Source organism: Aythya marila (genome assembly GCF_965140915.1).
Source record: "Aythya marila genome assembly, chromosome: 1".
NCBI classification, from domain to species: Eukaryota; Metazoa; Chordata; class Aves; order Anseriformes; family Anatidae; genus Aythya; species Aythya marila.
The window spans coordinates 96,370,841-96,380,816 of record NC_139042.1 but is presented as its reverse complement, the minus strand read 5'-3'; the positions used below and the strand labels follow the sequence as shown (position 1 = coordinate 96,380,816).

The 9,976-nt window shown below is 45.6% G+C and overlaps 1 protein-coding gene across 7 annotated transcripts in view; it reads left to right on the top strand.

Annotated features, from left to right (window-relative positions):
* Window positions 1-188: 188 nt before the first annotated feature.
* ITSN1 (intersectin 1) overlaps window positions 189-9,976 on the top strand; it is a 128,887-nt gene continuing 119,099 nt past the window's right edge. For all 7 annotated transcript variants that reach the window (XM_082780909.1, XM_082780910.1, XM_082780906.1 and 4 more), the window contains exon 1: window positions 189-445. The gene's annotated coding sequence lies outside the window, so the exon portion shown is untranslated. The remainder of the gene's footprint in view (window positions 446-9,976) is intronic.

Genomic DNA, 9,976 nt, shown 5'->3' with positions numbered 1-9,976 from the left:
TCGGGCCCCGCCCCGCCGCGCGGCGATTGGTGGAAGCGGCTGCCGCTCGGCGTAAAAGCGGGGGTGCGATTGGTTGAGCGGGCTGTCGCTCAGTGCCGGGGGGGGAGGAGCTGCCCGCGCGGACTACATAACCCAGCAGGCGGGGTCACGGAGAGCGCCGCAAGACAGCAGCCCCGCCCCTTCTTCCCTCCGATTGGCCAGCGGGCGCGGGGCCCCGCCCTCTGATTGGCGCAGCGCGCTGCCCGTCTCCCCGCGCCGTGAGGGCGAGCGGGGGGCGCGGCGCTCCTCCCCTCAGCGGCCGCCAGACGGCGGCGGAGGAGGCGGCGCAGGGGCATGGTGCGGCCGCGCCGGCCGCCGCTGCTGCTCCGCACCCGGCCCCGGGCCCCCGGACCCCGCCGCCGCCTCCAGGGCTGTGAGCAGGGCCCGCGGCCCGGGCAGCGATGAGGTACGGCCCCGGGGGGGGTTGGGGTGTGAGGAGGGGGGGGAGCCGGGAGGGGCGCCCCCCGCCATTTGCCCTGCGCCCCCCCCCCCCCCCGCGGGTGTGTCGCGATTAATCGCGGTGTTTTTGTGCCCCGCGGGGGGCTCTGTGCTGGTCTGTGCCCCCCACAGGGGTGCTGGGGCTGCCCCCGCGCCCCCCATCCCGCCCCAGCTCTCGGGCACGATTTTTGGTTTGGCCGCACGCAGCTGTTACCTAACGCTTGTATTTAAACAGGGAAAAAAAAATCGATAAAACCCTCAAATGCGTGCATTTCCTCCTAAATAGCAGCTAAAAACCGAATCAGCGCTCTCTGTGTGTAGGTGCCAGCGAGTGGGGAGCCTCAGGCTCTGCGGTGCTACAGGGCTCAGCCCTCGCCTCGCTTTCCTCTGCCTTTTCCTTTCTAGCCGCCAGCAACTTCCTCCAAGGAGCAAGGTGACATCCCATATATTTTGTTTTTTTTTTTTTTTATTTTCTTAATTTCATTTTTTGACGTAGCACCCGGTGCTAAATTCCCCTTCCCATTATAAAGCGCTCGCACCGCATCCCCGGAGCTGTGCCGGAGGGGTGAGGTGTGGAAGGAGGAGCCTGGCGGCTCGGCTGCCTTCAGGCTCCCCGCTGCAGGGCCGGGGGTGTCCCTGCTTGGCAGGCCAGGTGGCCTGGAGAGGCACAGGTAAGGAGCACGCTCCCGTCCTCTTCTTTACCTTAACGTTTAAGATAAGCACTTAGGCAAGCACATAAGTCCAAGCAGCTCGGACCATTTCAGCTTGCGTTATTAGTGCTTGTCCGCGCTCACTGGTTTTGGCAGCTTTACAGGGGTCATGTTTCGTACAGATGAACCGTTTCTGAACGGTTTCCCCAGTGTGTGAGGCTCAAACTTCATTTGAGCCGAGCAGGTTGCTCTTTGTGCTTGCTGCTTCTCAAGCCGTGCTTAATTCTTTCCGTTCTCGTGTTCCCTCTGTGATATCTCACTGTCTTTATTCCAGATAAGTTTGTTTTCAGTGTAGCTCTTTATTTTTCTTTATAATTGACCTTTATATCCCAGTTGAGTGGAATAACTATGAAGATACTGTGTAAAGTATGAGTTGGTTTCCCAAAACAAACTGGTGACCTGCAGTCAGTGCCTGTGCTATCTCTTGCTGCTGTTAGTTAGCTGGCGGAAAGTCTGCATGCTTTTTCATTAATACCTCCGATTGTGCAATTAGGTTAGATGTGGATTCAGCAAAGAATGTGAATCTAGCAAATAGATCACTGTGAGTGACGATGCTGAATAGCCTTTTTCTGGTCTATCCTTATGCTGTAGCCACAGGTTGCAATTTTAGTTTTCAGTAGGGTAACACCAGGGAAAACAAGAACTTAGAGAGCTCTGTTTGTAGAATAAAGAGAAAACAACAGAAGTTGTTTTCAAAGTGTTGGCAAAGACTTGAGGAAAAGATCATCAAGGAGAGTTATCAACCACGACCACTTACTTATGCTGTCTTTAGTCATAGGTAGAGTAGGATAAATCACAAGCAGAGCCATTTGTTTGCAGCGAGCATTTCAGGTAGTGGTGTCCCAGTAGTTTCCCTTCAGGGAACCAAAGAGATAAGTTCATTTTTTTTTTTTTTTTATCATTAGAATAAATACTGCTTCTGTGCCTGTTGTCTGCTGGAAACATTGACTGCTTGTTGCCATTGTGTTTAATACAGTTGCTGAACTCGAAATGGCCCCTCCGCAGTAAATTGGTTTTGTTTTCACTTACACAGCATGAAGCTGGATAGTATGGTCGACAATTACAAATTTGCTCTAGTCAGAGATCTAATAATGCGTTATTTGTATGCATAAAAGTGTATTCTGAGGTGCCAAGGCTTCAGGATGATATTTGCCAAAAGTGGCTACAGTGTTTCAAGAGTACTCTTACTAAAACACAGTGTCACAGATTCTGCTGCTATTTGGGGCGATACCATTACCCTTAAGTATGTCCTGATACCAGTGCTGCAGTTGGGGATTAAAATAACTGCATTTGCCAAGCCTTTGTACACCAAACCAAAAATGATGTAATTCTGGGGTGTGCGTGTGGATGCCTAGCTAATCCACCTGTCTACAGTGAGTCCGTGTAGGTGGCTGCGTGTGTTTGTGCAGGAGGCAGAGGTGGTCAGCTTCTTGACAGAGCGTGCACTGTTTGTGTAGGAGAGCTTAGTTTCTAATTACTGATCTCTTAAGGGCTTTCCTACGATTGAAACTGGAGTTTGTCTACCTACTTTGGAGTGTCAGAGGATTAACTACTTGGCCAGCGTGGGAAATGATGAGAAGTAAAACTTGTGTGTGTGGGAGAAGTATCCTATCTCTTCCCCAGAAAGAAAAGTTGTTTTTCCTTTTTATTTCTGGTGAAAAAGATGTGTTGTGATTCAGATCAATCAGAATGCAAACAAAGTGAACGAGGTGGTATATACACTCAGTTTGGTTTTCTCTTACGAAATGCATTAAGCTCATGTATGTCGGACATTAATTTTTCCTTTTTCACGTGCTGCTCATAAGATAAATGAATTAATTAGTGCTAGTGTCATTTCAGAGGTCATCTTTCCTTTTCCCTGTCAAGTCGTCTTCTCAGAAGAGTTGGGTGTGTGAAATGTGCTTGGAATTTTAAGTAATCGTATTATTAATTGCCTGAAACCCAAATCCCCACTGTAGGTCTCTCTCTTGCAGCATTTCTCAGTCTCTTCCCCCATCCCTTGTGGTTGTGTGTGCCCACAGGATATTCGTGGTGACCGCAGTTCTGGCGGTCGAAGTCTAAACACTGCAGATTTGGAGCAGTCAGGTTTTGCCTCGTGGCTTGCCTTGAAAATCGTGGGCTTGCTGGTATGTTCCCTTGTGTTTCTCGGTATAATGTGACAGATTAAGCAAGCCCTAGCAATGCTTTTAAAATAATTTCAAAGGTACTTTTTCTCCAAGAGTCCAGGTTTTGCTTTGTGGGTGTGACTTGTAAGGTTTGGGCAAAGAATCCATGTGAAGAGGATCTGGACCCATGGGTGAAGGACTGGGCAGTAATTAGTCTGTGTTCTTTTAAGGTACAAGTTTGCTTGCTTCATATAATTACTTAATCTGTAGAAAAGTTATTAAAATACTTTAAAAATGCACAGGGCATCTGAGTTTAAATCTATGATTTTTGAAAGAGTGCTCCTGGAGAGCCACTGGAAATGACTGGGACTTTATCAGAGGGCTCATAACAAAATGCTTTCGGTAGCACATTGCTTTCCCTACTTTTATATAAAACTGTAAATATTTACAACTAAATATCCCTCTGAAATCCTTCATGAGATCTATGTGAGGACTTTTAGAAATTTTCTAAATGGTATAAAAACTTAAACCACACGTTATCAATCTGAAGTAGTATCTTTGGACCAGTTCACTAGTCAGCTGCTCTGCTTGTGTTTTAGCCACGCTTTTTAAAGATGCCTTCCAAAAGTGATTCCTGGACTCTACGACTAAGAATAACATGATGGAAAGTGAAGTCTCTAACAGATCTTGTGCTTCATAGGAGAAACTTCCAGCTCACATCACGCATGCTGTGAGCAGGCGGTGTCTGGGTTTCCCAGCATCTTTGACAGTTAACAGCAGCTCTTTTTTGTTGTTCTGGTCCCACACTTTTTAAAGAAAGCAGCAGTCAGTTTCTGTGCCCTGTTTGGTGTTAAAATTTGTGTATGCTTTTACTGAGCAACCACTTATCCTGGAGAGGAAAATAAAGTTACCTATCAACAGGATGTGTTTTCTAAGTAGTGCTCATCGTGCAAAATATACACTAACTTTCTGTCCATTGCCCTACCAGCTGAACTTAAAGGATAAATCCAATATTGACTTCTAGGAAGCTAATTCATGCAGCTGTCTCTGCAGAATGGAGGAGTCTTGCATGCTCATAAGCCCATGGCTATCCTCTATGTTACATTTTAATAGAATCACAGAATGGTTTGGGTTGGAAGGGGCCTTAAAGACCATCCAACCCCCTGCCAAGGGCAGGGACATGTCCCACCAGACCATGTTGCCCAGAGCCCCATCCAGCCTGGCCTTACAATGCCTATGCTCGTGTTTTGGATTTATTCTGCTTGTACCTTAAGTGTTCATATGAGTGATCTGAGGACTCTGAAGGTACAATCTGGCTAAGTTTGTGATTTTTGGGTCATTTCTTTATTTCTTTTAAAAAGTCTGTTAAGTAACTGTAAAAATGATTTTTCATGGACTTCTTTTACATTGCAATTTCAAGTCCAAAAGCACAAGAATGTTGTAAGGAGCAATATTTAATATATTGCAAAATAAACTTTCAAGAGGTCACAGCAGGATCTGCCAAAATTCCGGTGTTAGCTTTTGTGTCAGTCCTGCAGTGCGGGAAGGTAAAAGGCTGAGCAGATCTGCTCAGTTGCCTAGTTCCAGTTATTTTCCGCCGTGTTTAGACCTGAGCTTTGCAGTGGTAATCCCGTTCCTGTGAGCTGTTAGGTGTGAACGTGTGCTTGTGCCCATACAGAGCCGTGAGCAAGAAGCAGTCACGCTATGCAGGTGATGCACCTGCAAAGAGCTCCCTGGAGCTGCCTCTGGAGGTGCTGCGGACATCCCTGTGCTCGTGGTGAGGAGGTTCAGGCAGAAGCTGAGTTACCTGGCTGTGTTTTGTGGAAGAGGCTCAAATAAGGTCAACTGGAGCAACTGGCCCCCTCCTTCAGGTTTCTGATGATGGTGATGCTCTTTGCGGGAAAGAGGCTCTTCAAACTGCTTGTACCACATTTCTCAATTTCCCCTCATCTTTGCATCTAGAGAAAAGAGGTGACTGCGTGTTGTAGGACTGTAACGAGTTCCTTGTCAGCTCAAGGAGCACAACAGTATCGTTTAGGTGGAAAAGAGATCACTTGAAATCCAGTGTTGTTTTTGCTAAGGCGTTCCAGTAACTTCCATAAATCTTCAGGGTATTTTGTGGAAATAAAGTTCTTTCCTTACAGAGAATCATGAATGAAAATTGACAACTGCAGAGTCCTGCCTGCTTTTATTTTTTTAATAAATAAAATGCCAGTGATCTGATCACATACCAAGGGCGGTGGTGTAATAGTTTAACTTCTGGAACAAAAATACTGACTTTTCTTTCTTCGAATCACATGTGAATCCCAGCTGGATAAACTTGGCTCTCTGTTTTTCTGAGGCAGACAGAAAGACTCTTGTGATGTTCAGGTGTTGGGGTGTGTGTTTTTATTTGGTTTTGTCATGAACATCCAACATAATTGACTTTTTGGAGATAGGACCAGGTCAGGGAACTCTGCATCTGCTGCCTGTGCTCCTGCAGTGCTTGCTTGCCTCGCTCCTTGTCTCTGCCAGCCAGCAGTCCTCTTACCTGTTCTTTTTTTTTCCTGTTGTATCTGTATTATGTTACTTTAATTGCCAAATATATTTCAGACTCATATAAAGTCTGGCAGGTGTTTTCCTATTGAAACTTTGTATTTAGAAATATTTCTGTACGCTGTGCTGTTGAAGTTAAAGTTTATGTGGCACACGCTGATGTTTCTCCCAAATTTGCTTATTTTTGTAAGGGCCAAACACAAGAAGGAGAGGTTGTTATGAAGTAAACTACCGGGAATAATTCGTAGAGTTACCTGAAATACTTTAAAAGTTTTTCAGAGAGAAGCCTTGCATTGTAATACCTCTGCTCTGCAGCGTGTGCTCATGTTTCAGAACAGGGGGTGTAGTGCACAACAGAGCAGGAAAACTCCTTGTAAGCACAAAGCAGCGTGGAATTGAGTTGCTGCAGGTATTCAGGAAATTGCTGCCTTTAGAAAACAGGCGTGCAATGAATCTCTTCTCCAAGTCATTCCTTTTGGTTGTCTCTTATTCTAAATCCTGGCTTGTAAAACTTCAAGTTCGAAGCCTGAAGGTGTGAAAGGATGTCTGAACGCTGTGAGATCATCCGTGCTTGAACTCATGGCCAGAGATCACGGATATTGGGGCTGTTTGATGGCAGTTTGAAATCATCCATTATCTACCTTCGATGTTTCTGCACGTTCTGTTGCTCCTGCCTGGCTGTGCCTAAAAGCACAGCCAGCAACCTGACGTGCTCATAAAAGAACAAATGGCAGCCTGCTATCAAACGCATGCTAATTTTAAGAGATAGGATAGAAATTAAGCATCTTGGAGATAGCGTCTGCTGCTTCAAGGAGCACTGGCAGCTGCTTTGGTGGCGCAGGCAGGGGGAGACACCAAAAGCAGGCTCCTTTTTCTTAGAGGTGCATCCCTTAACTTTAGTGCTGGCTGTGAGCCCTTCGTGGGGCATTGGCGATACAAAGAGGGTGGTCTTCGACTTTGAGAGATCTGCAGGCAGTGTGGGACTAAAATATCAAGCTTGCCAGTAAGAAATGGCTGAACCCATTATCCATGCACGTGCAACATTAGCACAGCTCTTACCAGAATCATCGGAGTGGAGTCGAGGCTTGTGCAGCATTTTGTCTTTAAGTTCCATGGGTTTTTGGTTGATCAGTCATCCTCTTTGCACAATCAGGAGCTATGGATGAACCCTAACCACGTGCTGGAATCCACTCTTGTGAAACAAAGGTCTGCAATGCCTCAGGCTGAATTTAGTGGATCAGATGGGGAAACTGATTGAATTCTTAAGTGTGTCCCAAAAATATGTTTGATACTATTTAAACTTGACATTTAAACCTGACAGGATTGCGTAAAACCTGTGCTGCCTGGTGCAAGCAAAACATTTTCGCTTTGAGATCTTTGGGGGCAGGAGGGAGAAGGAAATATCCTTTTGAGTCAAGTACTCCTGTTGTTCTGAACTGCGGACAAATGCTCTTGCATGACTTCTTAAAGAAACAAATGATTTGAATTAACTAGTTGGGTGAATTTAACCCAAAGAGTTTTAAATCTGCTTCTATTTTAGAACTTACAAATAAGAATATGACTAAGTAACAACCCAGCGGAGTCCGTAAGGAAAGCTGTCTTCCAAATTAAAACCCCACCCCCCAAACCAAGCCAAAAGCAACCACCAGCTCTGCCTGAACTTACCTGATGTGCTCTACAAACTTTATGTAAGACCTCGGTGCTTTGGTGCCCCTTCCAATTCTTGCTCAGTCTTAGGAAATCTGGCAGCTTTTTGTTCTCTTTGTGCTGCCTAAGAGTTCAGGTGATGCTATAGGGAAGGTCCTGGTGAAGGCTGGACTAGTTATCACTAACTTTTTCTATTAAATGGGATTTTAAAAGTGGAGTTTGCACTGGAATCCTGTAGTCCTGCACCAGGTGGTGGTGGTTGATGTGCTGTGTGAATAAGGAAGAAATAAAGGAATATTGGGTTAATAAAAGCAATACAGTATTTATGTATGTGAGACTGGCTGTCTCAGTACCAGCTCATCCTAATGCCCCCAGAGGAGAGTTAAAGATGGTGTGGGATAGAAAAGGTTGAAAATATTTGAGTTTTCTTTAAAAAATAAAATAAACCCACGCCAAAATCCCCTACAAAAACAGCCAGAGGCAAGGCTTTTCCATGTGAACACCATCTGACTCTACCCTTAATTTGAATATAGTCTTTGTATGACAGAGACTTAATTTGACGTGATATTTCTGAGTGTTTCTGTTGTTTAGAAACAAATCTCCAGTTGTTTCTCCTTCGCTCGTTTCCCTGTCAACCTTCAGCAGAAAGCTTTGGTGTCGCTATTAGGTTAACTCCCAATTTCATGGGCAGGAGCCAGTGGTAGGATCTGGGCCAGCTCCCCTCTGCTGCTGCTTGTCGGGTACAAATTCCTAGCGAGGAAGGAGAACCGTAGGGCTAAAAGGAGCAGGAGCAGGGAGAATCGTGCCTCTCTTCTTCTCCCCGGCCTCCTCGCTTGCTAGGAGGCACGGGTAAGAGCACTGGAGCTTTGACCTTTCGGCGGTTTTGGCTCTCACGAGTTGCTGGCTTGAGGAGTTGAACGTGGTCCAGGGATGACATGTTAGCTGGAATTTCAGCAGGCTGAAAGGCTCTGGGCTTTTCTGCTGGTAGCTGGTTCTGGGCGCTCAGGAGGCTTCATTGATAGCTGCATAATAAACCTGCCTAGTGTGCCTTACTGGTTTGCAGAGAGGTTAAAGTACTTTGTGGAAGAGGAAAGATTCTTCCCCTTCCCTAATTGGCAGTGCTTCTGATACATAATAAATTCCTCAAGTCTTGTGGACCTTCAGAAATCATTTTGCATTTTCTTTGCATTTTTTCTTCCTTTACATTTTTTGAGCAAGGAAAAATCTATACTGTAGCACCCAGGAAAATGGGATTCTCTGCTGAAGTAGCTTAATTCCTAGAGCTTCAGGAATTTGCTAAGGCAGTACCAAGTTCCTGCTTTTCCTGGATTACCCTGATCCGATCCTGGATTAAACCACAAGGGGTTAGTGAGGGAAAGCAAAGTACAGGTGAGCTGGGGCTGGGGAGCTCCGGCATTAAAATAGCTTTCCTGACAGTATGTAGGGAATGTCTCTGTGCTGAATCTATCTTCAAAATGCCCATTTTTAAGGTGGTGGTCACAGCAGTTTCTGGTTCAGTAGCAGACCATGTACAAGAGGTACATTCAACTTTCCTGGCGATCTGCAGGGCTCGCTCTGAAGCAGAGGTACCCACGGTATTTGTGATGAGCTGTGCTCTACAGCAGAAACACTCAGTTGATAAAAATCCACTGGAGGAAACCCAGCTGCAGAGGAAAAACAGGACCCTGCCTTAAAGAAGATGTTTCAAACATCTGCCTGTTGCGTTCAGTTGTTATCCCTCTGCTATGTAATGAGAGAAGATGAACACAGTCCTACCATAAGTCCGTCTTGTCTTAGCTTGCTTTGTCTCTCATTAAAGATTAAGGACTTTATTCTGTGAAGATTTAAATAGAAACAAGCCTTATTGTGACGAAAGAGAGAGAGGTTATGAAGTTAGCTTGGCTCTACTTCTTGATTTGTAGGCTTCTGGAAAATGACTTGTGGAGATGTCTTGGGACAATGTGTATAAACCTAATATTAAGATTAATTTTTTCTCAGTCATTTTTCAAGTTAACTAGAGCTTTCCTTTGCATGTGAGCTAAGGGAAACTGCTCTCTTGGATTCCAATGGTTTCTGAATCTCATTTTGCCTAGAAATGTTTTAGTTGATGTGTTTGGAGGTTGGACCCTGTTACAGATGCGCGCATGAGGAGACACGCAGCAGGAGCGGTTGCATCTGGGCACAGAGATGACCAAATTGCTGCTTTCTTCAGGGAGCTTACAGAACCCGGCTCACATACACGTGCAGCTGCCGCTGAGGACCTGATGTCTTCACGTGGCTGTGCTTATTTTCAGATCTCCTGAAGGGGAGACATGGTAGGTGATGGGAGTAACCAGAGTCAAAAAAAAAAAAAAAAGTCTTGCAGAAGTGCTGCTCCAGAGGAGAGGCCTCACATGATGTCTGTTCTTCTAGAGTAACACAGATTTGCATACCTACAATCTGTATCAGTATATTTACCTGTTCCTGGCCTCCTGATCTGTTTTATAGTGCCCCAGTTTCATA